Genomic DNA, 19,828 nt, shown 5'->3' on the forward strand with positions numbered 1-19,828 from the left:
TTCCATTGACCACTATAAGTAAATAAGTCAGGAAATAAATATCAGGCTCTTGTGACTATGAAATTCAGTCATTGAATGGATGAGCAAATCTTTGCAACTGGAAAAGGTGATGTCAAATTCTATTGTTAAAGCAAAAAAAAAGTTTACTCTGCTTGGCTAATACTACTTAATTCTACCTAATAAGGGGATTATTATTTTTGTAGGAAAACAGGAAAATATCAGGTTCTAGCAAGAAACAAAAACAACTATACATTAAACGGATGTTAGAGAGCTTAATGTAATGTTTCATGTTTACTTTTATAATTCACAACTTTCTATTTTTTCATTCAGGAATAATTTTTGTTTTATTGATTTTCTGTGTGGTGGGATTCAGGGGTCCATGTACACTATTGTGGCTACTCATAGGGATTGTGGGCGATCTTATTTAAAGATATTTTGTCAGAACGTCTGAGATACTTGCCAGAACAGTTTGAAGTGTTTTAGAAACAATCTTCTTTATTTCGGTTACATGCTAGATAAATAAAAGTCTATAATGGATGTTATAAATAACGCGCTTATTTAGTAAAATTAACGTTGCACTGCACGGCATGCCCTTTACCTTTACAGTTCAATGGCACTTGGATGATGGGGCATTCCTGCCACAGGTATCAGCTGCTGCCTGTGCTATCAGTCTCCCACAGTAGTTCTGTTAATTATCTTGCCAGAGTGTCTGAGGCAGATAGCAATCTCTCCTAAAGAGCAGACAGATTTAAAGAGGCAGAATTAATTAAAATTGATTCACACATTCTCTCACGTATAGGTCTGCTGGGAGCCTTTCTTTCTTATAGCCCTCCCCATTCTGTGATGTTGTACAACACAGTACAGGTGGGAATCCCTACCATGGGATACTAATTACCGAGCTTGAATGGGATTAGCCATAGTGATTGGCACGTAATGCATGAAAGGATTTTAAAATTTACTCCATTTAAGGGATTTCATGAGGGACCAATTCTTTCTTCTAACTTTTATAAGTGGTTATTGAGAAGTTGACAAAGCTGAAAATCCAAGGTCACTAAGGATTATTGGAAAACTTACAAATGAATTACACATTTTAGTAGTCAATTGTTCAAAATCGTATGCTTTAAAAAGACGTGAAGTACTGGAAAGAAAGATAATGGAAGTGGATCCATGTATATTATTATTTTTAATGAAGGAATAGGTATTATAGAATTTATACCTGAACATAGGAAAATAGCTAATAAGAAAATAATAGTCACATTTTTTTATACTATATGTAACTAACCATTACGAATTTCTATCAAAAAATGAAGCAAGGGGTGCCTGGGTGGCTCAGTCGGTTAAGCGACTGCCTTCAGCTCAGGTCATGATCCTGGAGTCCCGGGATCGAGTCCCACGTCGGGCTCCCTGCTCGGCAGGGAGTCTGCTTCTCCCTCTGACCCTCCTCCCTCTCGTGCTCTCTATCTCTCATTCTCTCTCTCTCAAATAAATAAATAAAATCTTTAAAAAAAAAAAAAAAAAAATGAAGCAATATTACCTTGATGCAAAACAGTCTAATCCTGAACACCATGGGTTATGTTTTCGTCACTAAGGAAATAGTTGATATAAATTCTAAGCTGCTGTAACAACAGCAACAAAAAAAACCAAAACAGTTAAGCAAGATAAATACTTACTGACATGTGTCCAGTTTGAAGGTATCAACAGTGTAAATATAATCTTTGGTATAGCAGTTCAGAAGAGTGTGTTGCAGGGCTGATAAGTGTGCCATCTTCAGGGCAGCTATTATCTACGAGTCCAGATCCTACCTTCACATCTGCAAGGAGGAGAAAAGTTACATGTGGGAATATTACCTCCAGGAAGGCAGGCGGCGTGCTTTCTTGCTTTTAAGAGCTGGACCCTAATCTTGTACATATCACCTTTGTTCATATACCATTCACCAGCCATTAGCCACGTGCTGCTGCCCAGCTAAATGCCCATTTTGATGGAGCAGAGGATGGATATCAGAGAGCAGATAGCATCCGTAGGAAATGAAAAAAATAAAAAAAAAGGATCAATTAGAATCAACAAGTTGAAAAACTTCATAATGGCCTGAGTTTTCTTTATATTTCTCATGATTTCACATTTTATATATTAAGTATCCTCATAAGAGTTAAAATTTAATATGGAATATAAATAATGATTTGGATAACAAAATAAGTCCTGTGAAATATTTTTACATATTAAAAGATGTTGAAAATAATATTTTAGATAAGATAAAATAAGCATAGGAAGACATAAGGAATGGAATAGAGAATTAACTTATTATTATATTTATCTTTTCAAATATTCTTTATTCCAAAAGTTGACTTCAATGTGTCATTCCTTATAACCAAATGTAGGTTTCTAAAGAGAATGTATGCCTCCTTGAATGTTACAAATATAATGTGTAATAGTGTTATTACTATACACATAATAGTGTTTTAATCACTATTTGCTATTTTAACATGTGCTTATTCTTTTAAGAAACATGTCTAAACCACTGAACATGTGTGAAAATTCTGTTAGGAGCTTTGAGTAGTACACAAGGAAGTAAGACAGTCAGGACCCATTATTTCAGGGTACTTAAAAATCTGTCATTTTAAATTAAGGGATTTTTCAGATCAGCATCCAGTTTTTTTAAGGAAGCATTAGTGGAATTATTTAGTTCAAGAATTACAATTCTAGGGGCCCCTGGGTGGCTCAGTTGGTTAAGCAGGGCATGATCCCAGGGTCCTGGGATCGAGCCCCATGTTGGGCTCCCTGCTCCACGGGAAGCCTGCTTCTCCCTCTCCCACTCCCCCTGCTTGTGTTCCCTCTCTCACTGTGTCTCTGTCAAATAAATAAATAAAATCTTAAAAAAAAAGAACTACAATTCTAATGAAAACAAAGATGTACTATTACCTCATAGATAAACCTTGTATCCTTTCTTGCAGTTCTAACTTGCTTATCCAAAGATGGAGCGTAACAATTTAGAGCAAATTAAATGAATGTTATCCTCTTTGATAATGTTTGTGGGCTACATATGAACAAGTATATACCCCAAAAATGAAAGTAAAAAAAAACCCAAAAACAAAAAACTTAATACCTTAGAAATATAATCTTACTGAATTTCCTATACATATGGATAATCACAGTTTGAAAAATATAAACCTTGGGGGACTCATGGGTGGCTCAGTCAGTTATGCATCAGCCTTCAGCTCAGGTCATGAGGTCCTGGGATCAAGTTTTGCATCGGACTCCCTGCTTAGCGGGGAGCATGCTTCTCCCTCTGCTTGCTGCTCCCCCTGCTTGTGCTCTCTCTCTCTCTCTGACAAATAAATAAGTAAGTAAGTAAAATCTTTAAACTGTATATATAAACTTTGAGAGTATCCTATGTTTGATACAAAAGGGGAACAATATCAACAATGCTCTGAATTAAAAAAATGTTTCTAACAAAAGTGGTTTATTGCATAAATTAATGTATATTGGCTTTATTTTTTTAAATTTTATTTTAACTGGATCTGTATATATTTGGAATAAAAAGGATTGGATTACACTGGGATTTTTTTTTTTAAGATAGCCATGATTCAGAGGATGGTAAAATTTGCGTTTATACCTCCTTGCAAATTGGGGCACTGTCCTGAAAACAGATGTGGAGTAAGTGTTTGTTAGCTTTTCTTCAAAGTAGTATTGTTTGGGGAAATTTATATTTCCATATGTACCCCGGACTTTGTTTATTTCTGGAGCAAAGAAAATTGATAGCTCTGTCTTCAAAGTAACCTGATTATGGAGACAGGAAAATAAGAACAGATTAGTTGCTCTTCAGTGTGGCAGTTGTGGGGTAAAATGTAGAGTTTTGCAGTGGAATCAATTCTAGCTACAGAAATACAAGATTTGTAGCTATAGGAATCTATCATTGGTTGCTGTAGGAATATATGATGGCCAATTTTTCAAATTTCACTCATTAATTTCATTTATACCACTTTTATTTTTTTTATTTTTTTTTAAAGATTTTATTTATTTATTTGAGAGAGAGAGAATGAGAGATAGAGAGCACGAGAGGGAAGAGGGTCAGAGGGAGGAGCAGACTCCCTGCCGAGCAGGGAGCCCGATGTGGGACTCGATCCTGGGACTCCGGGATCATGACCTGAGCCGAAGGCAGTCGCTTAACCAACTGAGCCACCCAGGCACCCGACATTTATACCACTTTTAATCATATAAAAACATATCCCTTGATTATAACTGGTTAATAAATTGAAACCACCTAGAAGTAACAGTTGCTTATTTTTCACAAGTCTTCTATTCCATAGGGCACATGTCTATCAAGTTACATTGGTTTAATAAAGTTAGATAATTAGCACTGAGAAGAGGAGGACAGTGTCTTTGTGATTTTGGTCTTCTGAGCAAATCATGCCAGGATGACCGATGTAGTTTGAAGCTGTCAGACTCGGGGGCAGAGAGGGAGAAGCAGCATTAGCAACACTGGGATTCATTTTACTTTCTGCCCCCCAGCTGCTTTCCACCCCACACTCAATAACTTGAGGATATGACTTCCCTCATACAAACTGGATCAAGAACACAGAATGCCCAACATCACTCAGATTCACTAAATTGGGATGACTCTATAGCAGAAAGCTTCTTTCCAATATCTGGAAAACTATACTTCATACCCAAATAAAAATGTTACTCTATAATTTATTCTGTTTCAAATCTTTTTTTTCATGGCACTATGCTATGAAATCATTTTTTTTTTAATTCCCGTCACCTATTTTAGCCAATCCTCCCCGCCCACCTCCCTTCTGGTAACCATCAGTTTGTTCTAATTAAGAATCTGTTTCTTGATTTGTCTATCTGTCTGCCTTTCTGTCTGTCTCTCCCCCTCTCTCTCTTATCTTTTCCCTTTTCTTGTTTGTTTTTGTTTCCTTAAATTCCACATATGAGTGAAATCAAATAATATTTGTCTTTCTCTGATCAACTTATTACACTTAGCCATTATACTCTCTAGCTCCATCCATGCCATTGCAAATGGCACGGTTGCATTCTTTTTTATGGCTGAATAATATTCCATTGTGCTGTGTGTGTGTGTGTGTGTGTGTGTGTGTGTGTGTGTGTGTGTGTGTATCACATCTTCTTTATCCGTTCATCAGTCATTGGATACTTGGGCTGCTTCCATATCATGGCTATTGTAAATAATGCTACTATAAACATAGAGGTGCTTGTATTCATTTGAATTAGTATTCTTGTATTCTTTGGGTAAATAATAGTGTGATTGTTGGATTTTAAGGTAGTTCTATTTTTAACTTTACCTTTTAATCATAAAATATCATGTTTAAATTTTCTAGTTTAAAATATAACATTCTTATGAAATATTTGTAATTATTCTGATGATAGAATCATAACATTGCTATAGTCTTTGTCCTTTTACCATGTGAGAGTATTACTGAGAAAGAAAATATTTGATTAAGAAAGAAATTCTTTTACATATTTTTTAAACAAAAGCTCTTTTTTTTAAGATTTTATTTGTTTATTTGAGAGAGAGAGAGAGAATGAGAGATAGAAAGCACGAGAGGGAAGAGGGTCAGAGGGAGAAGCAGACTCCCTGCTGAGCAGGGAGCCCGATGTGGGACTCGATCCCGGGACTCCAGGATCATGACCTGAGCTGAAGGCAGTCGCTTAACCAACTGAGCCACCCAGGCGCCCCTCTTTTACATATTTTATGAAAGTATTTAGTCCTGATTTCTCCTCTTACTATTTTTTTAATTATAAAGAAGACTACCATAATTGGGTCATTTATTTTGTTAATTTGAAGTGTGCCTTAAAGGTTACTATTTCAATAATTCATGTTCTTCTTTCGTGCTCATATTACTTTTCTATTTGCTACTGTAACAAATTACCATAAATTTAGTAGCTAAACCATTGCAAATTATATATTTTTGTAGTTCTGCAGGTTAAAAGGTTGCCGTGAGTCTCACTGGGTGAAAACTAAGGTGTTGGCAGGGCTGTTTTCCTTCTGGGGGTTCAAAGGATGAATATTTTCTTGCCTTTCCAGCTCATAGAGGCCTTTCGCATTCCTGGGCTCATGGCCCTCTTCTTTCATCTTCCAAGACAGAAATCTTTCATGCTTCAGTCCCACTGAAGGGGGGACGTTTTCTCTGGCTTTTCTCTTCCTTACATCTTTTTCTCTGGCTTTCTTTTTCTGCCTCACTGTTCCACTTTTAAGGCCCTTGTGATTAGATTGGTTCAACCAGATAATTTAAGATAATCACCGCATTATAAAGTCCTTAACTTGATCAAGTATATCAAAGTCCCAGGAAAAGTACATTCAATGCATGTCTTCAATTTATCAATCAAAAGAGAATTTTGAAGGTTTTATTTTTTTAACTTCAAACAATAATATGACTAAAAAGTCTTGGATATTGTATCTGAAGCCAGTATTTTTTTTTTTTTACAAATTGCATAATGGCAAAATAAAATAACTACTATTAATAATAAGATACAGTGTATATGTTGGAATTATAATGGAATAAAGTATTTACCGCCCCTTTCTTCATAAAAGGAAATTCCTTCAGCACCTTTCATTTATAGATAAAACAGTACTAAGTTGGTACTATTATTTTTCCAAATTACAAATGGAGAAGCAGAGATCGAGAGGTTAACCTACTTGACCACATTAATAACGATGAATTAAGAATTATGTCTATATTTGCAAATTAGATGTTCTTGATATTGTTTCAGATATATAATGTTGTATTTCTTCACACACTTTTCAACCTCTCAGCATAAGTATGCTTTCTTTTTGCTCATTGTTTTAAAAAAGTTAAAGATTGGAAAAGAATATTATTATAGTACAAAACTTAAACCGTAGCTCACTTAGAATTTGCTGAAAACCTCAGAATTTATCATAATCTTCATGTATTAGCCTCATACAGTTGAACAATTAATTTACAGCTGATAAGTACTCTGCAACCTATCAGTTATAGGGAACTAACATAGAAAAACACCAGTGTTCCCAAACATACATCAGATTTTGAATAAAAACTAGTAAATGTAATAATGGGATGAATAAGTATCTATGATGAAATGTTAATAAAAAGCTGTACTGGGGAGCTTTGATTTTAAATTTGTCACACATTAAATATTTTGTGACTGAAACTAGTAACCATAGAAGTGGAATGGGTATAACTAACTGATTATAAGGAACATATAACACAAAAGACACTAGAAAACAGTGCAAATATGTACCTTAGATTCCAATTTGCTTGTTCTTCCAGACAGGTCTACCATCACACCTCAAGGTCTCTGATAGAGATTATCCTCTATCCAAAACAGGCTCGGGGTATTTATATTCATAACATAGAGAGGAGTCCTCTGGGCCCTGTTTAACCTCCTGCTTCTCTGCAGCTAATATTAGAGGGTCTCAAGTAGGAGGACAAGATTTAAATATCCATGTAGATATATAACTTACCACTACAAATTCCTAATCAGTGTCTTTGACTTTTCCGTCTTCTCTCCTCGCAGCCATTTTGCACATGGCGGGCAGGCTTGTGCAGCTGCTGTGACCCACGGCCCTCCACCTCTGTGTCCTCCCTCTCTCCTCAAGCCCTGATGATTCCCCTCTTCAGGGCTCAACTGAGACCCCTACCACCTGGATTCCAGAATCCTTGTTTGGCCCACCATCTGGATTACTCACCATTCTGTGCTGTTCTTGGCTATTGACTTGTCTAAGCCCCCATCTAGTGTGTAATCTCTGTGATTCCAGAGACACTGTTTTCAGTAGTTATTCTAGTTTCTAGAACAATCTACAACAAATATTCACTTAGCAAACACACGGACACCCCCTCTTGTTGACTGGTGCACCGTGTGATGGCTTTATTAGTCAAATATCTAAAAATATTCACATCGTTTGCTGTTTTTTTTTTTTTTTTTTTTTTTTTTTTTTTTTTTTTTACTGATTCAGTTGCTTCCATTAGATAGTTTTCACTATTTCGGTGTGGTAATGGATGGTTGCTAGGTTATTTCTGTCATTGAGATTACCAAGTCGTATTCAGTGCTTTTGACCTTAAATAGTCAATCTGGATGATTATGTTTGAATTAGGCCTCACAAGCCTAAGGACTGCTTAATAATATACTTGAAGTTTATAAAAAGAATGTATGGATGATGGTAAACAGCTGTTCCTCCTTTTCGTTAAGAGGAAAAAATGAGAAAATAGGCATAATAATTGCAACAAACAGGATTCAAGTTAGATAATAGGGCCTTTGATTTCTCTGGTCTTTTGTTAGCAAAATGAATTTTGCTAATATTTCTTAGAGTTAAAATTTAGAGGACAGAAAGAGAATTAATACAGGGTACTTATCTCCTGTTCAACTACAAAAATATATATTTCAGCTATTTCTCTTTCTACTCCTTCTGTTTCAATTTTACTCCTGTACTCTGCATTATGCTTCTCATAGCAATTGGCTTCTATACTTCATCTACTTCCAATTTCTCAGCACATAATGTCAAAAAATATTTATTTTTCTTTTGCAGCATATTAGGTCATCTCCCTGATGCAAATGTCCTAATGGTTTTGTTTTGCATTAATAAAATCCAGACTCCTCACAAAGGCCCATAAGACTCAATGGGATCTTCTCTTTATTTCACCAACTCATCTCGTACCTTATTCCTTCACTCCATATATTCAACCCATTGAATTTCTTTCTCTTCCTTGAATGTATCAAGCTTGTTCATATCTCAGAGTCTTTGTAATTGATATTTATTCTGCCTGAATGTACGAGGTCTTAACACACCTGGCTCTTTGTTGTCATTCTGATCTTTGCCAAAACATCACCTCTTCATGAGATACTTGATGCCTATTTTATTGTAGCTCAGGCTGCCTCCCTCTGTATCCATCCATATTAACTTCTTTGTTTATCTTCTCTACAGAAATTAACACTATACAAAATCATTATGTGTTTAGGTGTTTGGGTGTTTATTGTTGTCCTTGTCTGTCTCCTTCAGGAAAATGTGCTCTCCAGGAGAGACACCTTGTCTGTTTTCTTTACTCCTGCATCCCTAAGACCTAAAACAAAGAGCAGGCATAGCTTAATAAACAATACATGTGGAAATTCTCATGTTTACAATACCACTAGATTTGAGAAAGAAATACAGAAGAAAAAGGCATAATGTTTCATGAAAATCATTGTTAATACAGCTTTTATACTTTTTGGTTTCTTTGGAAGCCTAATTATTGAAGTCACTCTACTGTTAATTAATTTAGTACATGGTACGTTGTTTATTTTTTTCCCTGTAATGTTCTATATTAACAAATATTAGAAGAATCTCCATGGGTATTTGACTGAAAACATTTTCTCTAATGGGACTACCCATGGAGAAAATTTTATAAATTTATGCCTAAAACAATATTAATTATACCTGCCGTGCAGCCACAACAAAATAAATAGCAGCTGTTGCTGTAATATAATACATTTAGTTTTTAATAGCTAGTAGTAGGTTTGCTGCTTTTTCTTTTGAACATCTCTAAGTGGAAATGATAACAATTAACTTAAACTATACAGCATCTGTGAGCTGACTTGGTTTAGTCTTGTAGCTGATCGCTTTTCCAAAAAAAGAGAGTCTAGCATCTGCCGGCCAGCAGTGTAGAGAAAACTGTGCAAGTGGATGTCTATGTACCAATAGTCTTGGAGCAGTGGTTATGAAATGTTTATGTACGTATAATGACACTTTATTATCCCATAAACAGTAACTGTGTATAGTAGTATCTTATCATAAGTGTTTTGAATAAAATATGACCAAAATATTACTGGGAAGTGTCATAAGATTACTGGTTGTGTTTTGCTAGCTGGCAACATACACAAACCAAATAACTTCAGAATTATCAGTGAGCACAGGACACCGGTTGTGCAGCAGATACATTTGAATGATCAAGTGAAACTGCTTGCAAACACCTTCCAGATGGGTATAGGAAACATTAATATTCTATGCTATTGTTCTGTTCTATTTTAAGAATGATTATAAATCTTCCAGAGGTAACAGCTAACTGTTTATCTATAAAATAACAATTTATATGACATTTAGAGAAGTGATATTAGTTAACTTAATATGTGAAAATAACCGTGAATATGAAAGACTCCTAGCAGTATGTTGACATGACAAAAAGAGACCAACTGAGACCATGTGTTCTGGGGAGACAAAAATAAATTACTTTTTTTTTAAAGATTTTTTTTTTTAATTTATTCATTAGAGACAGAGGGAGAGAGAGAGAGAGAGAGAGAGAGAGAGAAGCAGAGGGAGAAGCAGGCTCCCAAGGAGCAGGGAGCCCGATGCGGGACTTGATCCCAGGACCCTGGGATCATGACCTGAGCCTAACGAAGGCAGATGCTTAACCATCTGAGCCACCCAGGTGCCCCATAAAAATAAATTACTTTGAAGACTTTATACATCTTAGTCATGATGTAATGATTTTATCTTTGTGAATTTCCATGCCACTCAAATATTCTCAAAAGGGGACCATGAGGCTCTCTTGATCTATCTTACAAACATTCTTAGATGAGTGCTATCTTCAAGAAATTATATTTCCTTCTCTCTTACTTCCTCTTTGAGCTATGACCCAAATTTTCCATTTTCTGCAAATTAAACCATTTGTCTCTACTTCCTTCTCCAATTTTAATACATTAACTATTCTCAGCACCTCAAGTCATTTATTATCCCAACTTTCTGAAATTCAAGGTTATTTTATTTTATTAAAATATTTTATTTAGGGGGGCCTGAGTGGCTCAGTCAGTTGAGCGTCTGCCTTTGGCTCAGGTCATGATCCCAGGGTCCTGGGATCGAGTCCCACATCGGGCTCCCTGCTCTGTGGAGAGTCTGCCTCTCCCTCTGCCTGCCGCTCCCCCTGCTTGTGCTCTCTCTTTCTCTGACAAATAAATGAATAAAATCTTAAAAAAATAATAAAATATTTTATTTATTTGAGAGAGATAGGGAGAAAGAGAGAGAGTGTGCACAAGTAACGGGACAGACAGAGAGGGAGAAGCAGACCCCCAGTGAGCAGGGAGCCCAACGTGGGACTTGAACCCAGGACCCCGGGATCATGACATGAGCGGAAGGCAGACACTTAACTGACTGAGTCACTCAGGCACCCCGAAAGGTTTATTTTAAATGTTTAGTTTTTATTTCAGAGTTATAAGCCTATCTCCATGTTTTCTCTTCCTACTTTTTTTTGAGTATATATTTTCCTAACATTAAATATCAACTAAATGTTAACTACCCTTTTTGTATATACTCAGTTGAGACCTTTCTTCTGTGCTGCAAGGTGTCCTATCCATCCAGGTGTCAAATGTTTACCTTCACATCTTGCAGGTACTTCACTATTGTTTTTTTGGAAACCTAATTCTTTCTTCCCATACTTTCCCAATCGAATTCTCACCCTGAATTCTCTACTTTAACAGTATCATCAGTATCCCTGATTGGACACTCTAGTATATTTAACATTATTTCATCTCTTAAACTGCCCTAGATAGATTAGTCATGAATTCCTTCTCATTCTGACCTAGAAATACCTATTTGGATGTTGGCTCTTTTCTGTATCCCCATTACCACACCTTGTGGCTTGTTTTTTTTTTTTTTTTTTAAGATTCTGTTTTTAAGTAACCTCTGCACCCAACATGGGGCTCGAACTTACAACCCCTGAGATCAAGAGTAGCGCACTCCACTGACTGAGCCAGCCAGGCATCCCTATTTTTTTTTTAATCCTTTAGTTTTATCCCATTGTTCTTGCCTTAATTAGGTTACCATATCCTCTTATCTGGACTACCGCCTTGTTTTTCTAATTGGATTCTCTGCCCATTGATCTTAGCTACCTAATCCAATTACCTTTGTGATGGAGAAAATAGATAAAGTTATAGCCACAGTTTAAAGACTTCCAATGGCTTGGAATTTTCCATAGTACAAAGCCCAATTTCCTTTACATGGTATTGAGGACCCTCGATAATTTGAACACAGTTCTCGTTTTCAGTGTTAGCGCCTGTGGTTCTCCATGTTCCACCCCCAGTTTAAATAGTGCTTTTCTATAGTTGCTTTCCTAATCTCTGCAGGAAGAAAAAAGTTGCTTCCACAACTTAAATACATCTATTATAATATTTAAATATGTAGTTATAATACAGCATACATTTTTCCCCATAGGAAAAATGTGTGCAGTAGGTTAAGAAGGTTTATCAGAGGGATATGTCCAAGACATAAAATGGTTAAGTACTCCATAAAAGGAGTATGTGGTGAATGAAAGAGTGAGAAATTGATAATTCTTATGAATTGGGAAATTGCATGCGTATTTAAGTGAGTATATGTGAGTGTTTATGAAACTCAAAAATAATGGTAGATAACATAATGATTAAGCACTGTTTGTAGTAGGATGCATACATATGGTAGGATAGAAGTATGCATTTCTGAGCCAGTGTCAGGTAGAGAGGCTATATCTCAGTACTCATTTTCATGCTCTACCAGAATTCAATGTTGCCTTTTGTTTCATGAAGTAATCACCCTAAATATATGTAAAAAAAATGTGTATGACATACACAATAGATATTTAAAATCCTTGCCTTCCCCAGTTGGATTTCCTGGGGTACTAGATGTACTCTGCTCATACTAGTAATACCAATTTGATCAACTTAAACATATATATTATCTTGTCTCTATGTAGTAAATCTGTAACATTTCTTCCTCCATTTTATAATCTGGTCCCTATTTTAGCATTTGGATCTTTAAGACCATTAAATCATTCACTCTAAACTAAAGAGAACTTTGGAAAATATCTAATATTCCAATTATGTTATTTTACACTTCATCAAAACATAAAATCCTGCACCAGCTTTGCAAAACATTCATTAGGCATTCTGTGAATTGAAGAGATTCAAAATAATAGGCAATTTTCTGACATCAGCACCATATGTCCCTTTCCAGTCTTGTTTCTCATGTGATCTTCAGACGCGTTTCTCACTGAACTGCATTACCTGAAAGTGCTAGGCCCTCATGCCTCTGTGCCCTGGATTATGCTCTTGCTTCTGACTCTACTTCCAACCTCCTAGCAAATTACAGCTCACATGCCAGTGTATCAGTTGTCTGCTCTAACACACCCACCAGAGCCAAATACTGCACTGTTAACTATTCCTCTCAAGTGTCTTAAAAGGGTTCTGCTTAAAACCCAAGTCAGTAAATTGCCTTGCTTTCCCATATCAGGTATGCCTTCACCACAGTCATTCTGTACAATACCGCTTTGTGTCTGCCTCCCAAACCAGTGGATTCCAGATACTGTGGCTCAAGCACATAGAACCTTGTATGAAGGCAATCCATAATTGATGAACTGAAGTCAAAGCTCCCCTAAAAACTAAATCCTTGAGAGAGATTATTTTTGTTTTCTTACATTCTTATATTATATCCCCATCACAGTGTAATGAAACAGCATTTCTTGAGAAAACGTTTGGTGGAAGGCACCTATTGACTGTGAATTTAATATTAAAATTTACTACATCATTAAAATATCTGTAGTGTCTACTAATATTTCTCTAGAATTTCATTTCTCTACCTATAATACTCACCATTGAGTCTTCCATATATTCTAAAAACAGGTTGCCTTTGATCTTAAAAGTGTGCTTTTTCTCCCTTTGGATTATAAAAGATAGCCCAAGCCTTTCATTAAGTGTCTGGAAATAGTGTCCAAAGGAAAACAAAATGCATCTTTATTTCCATTCACACACTATTCTATACTGAGCCGGTCAAGGTTATGAGGCCTTGCTTTATCTTGAGCTTTTTTTTTTTTCCGCCTCCACTCGGGTCTCACACATGTTTCACTTGGGTGCTCATTTTCTGTGCGGCCAGTGTTATCTATATTTTGGGAGCACTTTGCTGTATCCAGTCTAACCATTTGTCTCATGTATTCCATCATCTTCTTTCATACAGAGCCGCTTCCAGCCCTGAAAGTGTCTGAGCACTCGCTCCAATATTTCACTTAAAACAGCATGACATTGGAAATCAATTTGTCCGGTTATATAGAGAAAATAGAACTTATGCTCATCAGCACGTTTGTCCATTTTCTTAAAAAAAAATATCTTTATTCATGTCTTGTGGTTTAGCTTTACACACATATTATTTGAGGACATTTAAAAAATAGTTTGTTCCTTGAAAATGTTTTAAGCATTTATTTCTCCTAAACCATTCCAATGGCAAGGATCTTCACTTTGGCATTTCATTAGTTTTGCTCTAAGTGATTATAGCAGGCGGGTGTTTTTTATGGGAAACTGTTCTTCTCTTCTAATTTATCTAGATGGAGACAAATGCTTCTGAATTACCAGAATACAAGAATTTGGAAAATGTGAACATATCCTACTGCCACAGGTTGTTACAACTTTCTTACTGAATTAATTTTGAAAAATAAAACCATAATTAATAAGAAATTATTGATTCTAGGGGCACCTGGGTGGCTCAGTTGTTAAGCTTCTGCCTTCGGCTCAGGTCATGGTCCCAGGTTCCTGGGATCAAGCCCCGCATCCGGCTCCCTGCTCCATGGGAAGCCTGCTTCTCCCTCTCCCACTCCCCCTGCTTGTGTTCCCTCTCTCACTGTGTCTCTCTCCGTCAAATAAATAAAATCTTAAAAAAAAAAAGAAATTATTGATTCTAGCTCTTCCCCCTAAGCAGCCTGAGGTGACCTCTGAAAATGGTTCACTATTCGCTTGACCCAGAAAACTACGAAATCATGTAAATCAAGAGGTTCAAATCTTCGTGTTCACTTGAAGAACACACGTGAAACTGCCCAGGCCATCAAGGGTATTCATATCCGAAAAGCCACCAAGTATCTGAAAGACGTCACTTTACAGAAGCAGTGTGTGCCATTCCGTTGCTACCATGGTGGAGTTGGTAGGTGTGCCCAGGCCAAACAGTGGGGCTGGACACAGGGTCGGTGGCCCAAGAAGAGTGCTGAATTTTCACTGCACATGCTTAAAAATGCAGAGAGTAATGCTGAACTTAAGGGTTTAGATGTTGATTCTCTGGTCATTGAGCACATCCAGGTGAACAAAGCCCCCAAGATGCAGTGTAGAACGTACAGGGCTCGTGGTCGGATTAACCCATACATGAGCTCTCCCTGCCACATTGAGATGATCCTTACTGAAAAAGAGCAGATTGTTCCTAAACCAGAAGAGGAGGTTGCACAGAAGGAAAAGATATCCCAGAAGAAACTGAAGAAACAAAAACTTATGGCCTGGGAGTAAATTCTGCAGAATAAATGCAAATAACAATAAAAAGAGAAAAAAAAATTATTGATTCTGTTCCATTACAAGGCAAAGTTAGAAACACTAGGAATTATAAATTACTTGAGTCACCTGTTTTGTAACACTCTTATTGAAGAGTAAGAGGACTAAAAATTTTGAAGCCACAAGAACTCTATATGAGACTTCAGTTATAATTGAAGTGCTTACAATACCCATTTGAGTACGGTATTAATTTATTTGGACATTTGCTTTGAATGCTTAAATATCACCATAATTCTAACAATCACAAGTTATCGATTATGGTTAGAACCTCTCTGTAAGAGAAACTTATGATAATAGACATCTTCATTATTTTTTGTATTAATTTTTATGTGACCTTGCATTTTGAGTTTTAACTTATTCTTCCCCTGTATTTAATGTTAAAGTACACATTGCTTTAAAGATTTGGAAGCACTGAGAGACGTGGGCTAGGGTATTAGAATGAAGGTAGCTATCAGGAGATGGAAGTGAAATGCAAGTTAACCAATACCTCACCCTAGTTATGCAATTATCACTTTCTTAAAATTTTCTACCAGGGATTCTGGTAGAACTGCATTGGGAAGGCTGCTACGCGTCTGTGTCTATCAGATAACGAATATATGTTTTTGTTTCATATAGTCATAGTCTGAGTTGTAAAAATTTTTTTTTTTTTAAGATTTTATTTTATTTAGAGAGAGAGTACATGCACGAGCAGGGGAGGGGCAGAGGGAGAGGGAGAGAGAATCACAAGTAGACTAGGCTGAGTACGGAGCTTGGTATCACAACCCTGACACCATGACTTGAGCCAAAATCAAGAGTCTGACACTTGACCAACTGAGCCACCCAGGTGCCCCATTGAGTTGTAAAAATTCTAATGTAAACATCTGAAGCTAAATTTTCATATTGAAGCTCTCCATAGAATTTTATAAATGTACTTTACACAGAACTAGGTAGTGTGCTGATTTGATATATTGCCTTATGATACTGGGTTAAAAGATGTATAATAAATAACAATTTAATTCATTGCAGTGACAGGTATTAGAAATTAAATGAAGAAGAGTAGATAAACATAATACTTATGCTTATTAAATTTCCAAACAATAATGTGTGGCTTTAAATATATGCAGTCTCCTGAAACAAGTCGGCATGAATAGATACATGTACACCTGTAACGTTTAACTGTTCTTGTTATTGGTTTTCCAAATCACAACACTAAATTCTCTGCTTTGGTAAAGTTGACAATATATCCATATTTACACCATTTTTGACAGATCTCTGCTAAATCAGGTCTACACATAGGAAAAGAGTGATATTTTCTCTGTCTTCCTTATGTCACTTTTTAGCACTACTCATTAGTAGAAAAGGAAGGTGACCTTATTTATTTTTAAATTGTTGCTATTGTTGTGGCATTTGGTGGAGTGATAATTGGATATCTCCAAATACCCTCTGAAGACCAATTAACAAGAGGAAGATAATGCAGTGTGCCAGTCTGTGTTTCAATTAATTGTCTACTTTAAGTGATACTAGGTATAAATATAACTTCCATATATGCAAAATGTGTCCATACTATATTCTTACATTATACTTTGGAAAATCTACTAAAATATTTTCTTTCATTTGGCAGATGAACCAATTATTATATTTCACATTTGGGTCAATTATTTTATTTCACACACTGTAAATATTTTTGACCTTTTAAATTGCTGTGTCTTTATAGGAGTACAGCTCTGTTGCTAGAACAACAAATTAAACACTATTTTAAATTGTATGACTTTGACGTTCCTAGGGGAAAAAATATAATTTTGAAAACAGATCATCACACATAGATCTTTACCTTTAACACAACTACAATTAAAAACATCCCAATTCAGTGCTTATTCGTTTGTTTGCTTAACTCTTTATCTGAAAACTTGATATGATGATGCTAATTTTTATCTATGGAAGAACAGTGAAGAGGTATTTGAATAAGAATGACATGACAGGGGCGCCCGGGTGGCTCAGTCATTAAGCGTCTGCCTTCGGCTCAGGTCATGATCCCAGGGTGCTGGGATCCAGCCCCACATCGGGCTCCCTGCTCTGCGGGAAGCCTGCTTCTCCCTCCCCCACTCCCCCTGCTTGTGTTCCTGCTCTCGCTGTGTCTCTCTGTCAAATAAATAAATAAAGTCTTAAAAAAAAAAAAAAAAGACATGACATTTGTGACATGGTGAAGTGAACACACTGTAAAGCAAAAATAAAGTTTCATTTCAGGGTAAGTATAGGTAGGTCAAAGATGGGTCAGTAATTCTAGAAGAAGACCTAATATTTAGATATATTTAATATTAGAATATATACATATAGTTAGCTATACAATAGTTAATTACTATGTTAACTGTGTTCTAGGTTCTTTTCAAGTTTTCCTCACACATAGATTAACTTAGTTTTAATACCAACCCCATCAGGTATGTACCATTATCCCGGTTTATAGATGACACAGAGACCAAGTATCTCTGAGCTTTCCTGGGTTCGCACAGGTAGTAAGTAGCAGAACACATGTTTTTTAACCCTGTACATTTCAACATTATTGTAAAAGGGACATTTCAAGTCCATGATAAAAAATGACCAAATTAATAAATGTTTTTTTAGTGGATTGCCAGATTGTTTGGAAAAACAGAAGTTAAATGCTTACCTGATAGCATGTGCAGAGATAGATGCTTAAGATTTAACTATAAAAACAAAACTAGGGATAGCTATTTATAAAGTTTCTGGGAGAGGCATGACTTTTAAAGTGATACACTAGTAGTACCTTTAAATTATAAAACATTCTAAGATGTCAGGAAAAAAAAAGATTTCTCAATAGAACAATGGGCTAAAAAGTATAAAAAGATGAATTTTTAATTACCAATTAGAAATAACAATTAACCAAATGCAAATAAATGAATATTTTTAATGATAAAACTGGATTTGTAAATGTTAATTAGGAGCATTAGCCAGGATTTGATGACAAGGAGTCTGTTCTATAATACTGGTGTGATTCAAGGCAGTATATATACTGGTAAGGCAATTTGTCATTCTAATGTCAAAACTATTAAAAAACACACATACTCTTTGAATCATACATTCTACTTCTAAGGAAGTATTACAAATACATTTCAAATAAGGAAAGGTCTAACAGTAGAATCCCGACTTAATAAACTCCTGAACGTGACATACCATGTAAGAAATACTTCAGACAGTCAGAGACAGTTACAAGTCAGCTATGGTTAGTGTGAAATAATGTCAGCTATTAAAGGGTTTGATTGTTTTAATACAGATATTGTATTTTTTCATGAGGTAGAGTTAAAAATCACTGTAACAGAGAAGGATTTTAAAAATGTCTTGCTGACTTTAATATGTTAATATATACTTAATAAATAAAATATAATAAAGTTAATATTTTAATATGTAACTACTATGGGCCATAAGTAAAATAATCAGTATACTGCTTTATGTATAATTATATTTAATTATCTTCACCCAAATATTAACCTGAACACACAGTCTTTGAAATAAGAATGCTAAAAATCTAGATGAGTGCAACCCGAAGAGAATAGCATTTTGTCTTAATATATTAACATTCAAGGAGACAAATGTATCTGATCTTTTTTGTATCATTTTTGTTACAATTTGTTATGCCAATACTTCCACCACCCAAGAATATTCTCATAAGATTTTATGCCTAATGGAAATAGAACCAACAGAATGTATTTATATAGAGAGATCTATATATTTACATATATATACACACATTTATACCTATGTATCTAATACCTGTATAGATCTCTATGTCTCTATTTTATATAGAGAGATATAGATAGATACAGATGATAGATAGATAGATAGATAGATAGATAGATAGATAGATAGATAGATAGAAAGAAATTTAGTATGAGGTATTGGCTCGTGTGATTATGGAGGCTGACAAGTCCCAAGATCTTCACGGTGAGTCAACAAACTCAGACCTAGGGTCTAATGTGTAGTTCCAGTTTGAGTCTGATGGCCCGAGAACCAGGGGAACTGATGTCATGGTTCCAGTCAGAAGGCCTGCTAGCTCAAGACCCAGGAAGAGCTTATGTTTCAGTTCAAGAGCAGGCAGGAGAAATTCTCATATTCAGCAGAGGATTAGCCTCTTTGTCTTGTTGAGACCATCAACTGATTAGGCGATACCCACCCACATTGGGGAGAACAATATGCTTTACTCAGTCTACACATTTAAAACTTCATCTCATCCTAAAACATCGTCACCCAAATACCCAGAAGAATATTTGACCAAATATCTGGGCACCCTGTGGCCCAGTCAAATTGAAAAATAAAATTAACCATCTCATAAAAGAATGTGAATGTGTGTGTACCAGTGTATGTATGTGTGTGTGTGTGTGTGTGTACATATATATATATGTGTATAATATGTATATGTAAAATAATATATACCATAATATGTAAGGTGGTATAAAATATGCAAATGTCATTTTTTAAATTGGATCAATAGATTCTAAATATGTCCATTAATATGCCTGTTATTTAGTTCGAGCAGCCTACTGTGTTG

The 19,828-nt window shown here is 35.7% G+C and overlaps 1 protein-coding gene and 1 pseudogene across 2 annotated transcripts in view; both read left to right on the forward strand.

Moving 5' to 3' along the window:
• The window catches only part of CDH12 (cadherin 12), a 1,005,284-nt gene that overhangs the window by 102,491 nt on the left and 882,965 nt on the right, over nucleotides 1–19,828 (forward strand). The window lies entirely within an intron of this gene.
• On the forward strand, nucleotides 14,697–15,249 carry LOC113929032 (annotated as a pseudogene).

The sequence above is a fragment of the Zalophus californianus genome, chromosome 5, assembly GCF_009762305.2.
Source record: "Zalophus californianus isolate mZalCal1 chromosome 5, mZalCal1.pri.v2, whole genome shotgun sequence".
NCBI classification, from domain to species: domain Eukaryota; kingdom Metazoa; phylum Chordata; class Mammalia; order Carnivora; family Otariidae; genus Zalophus; species Zalophus californianus.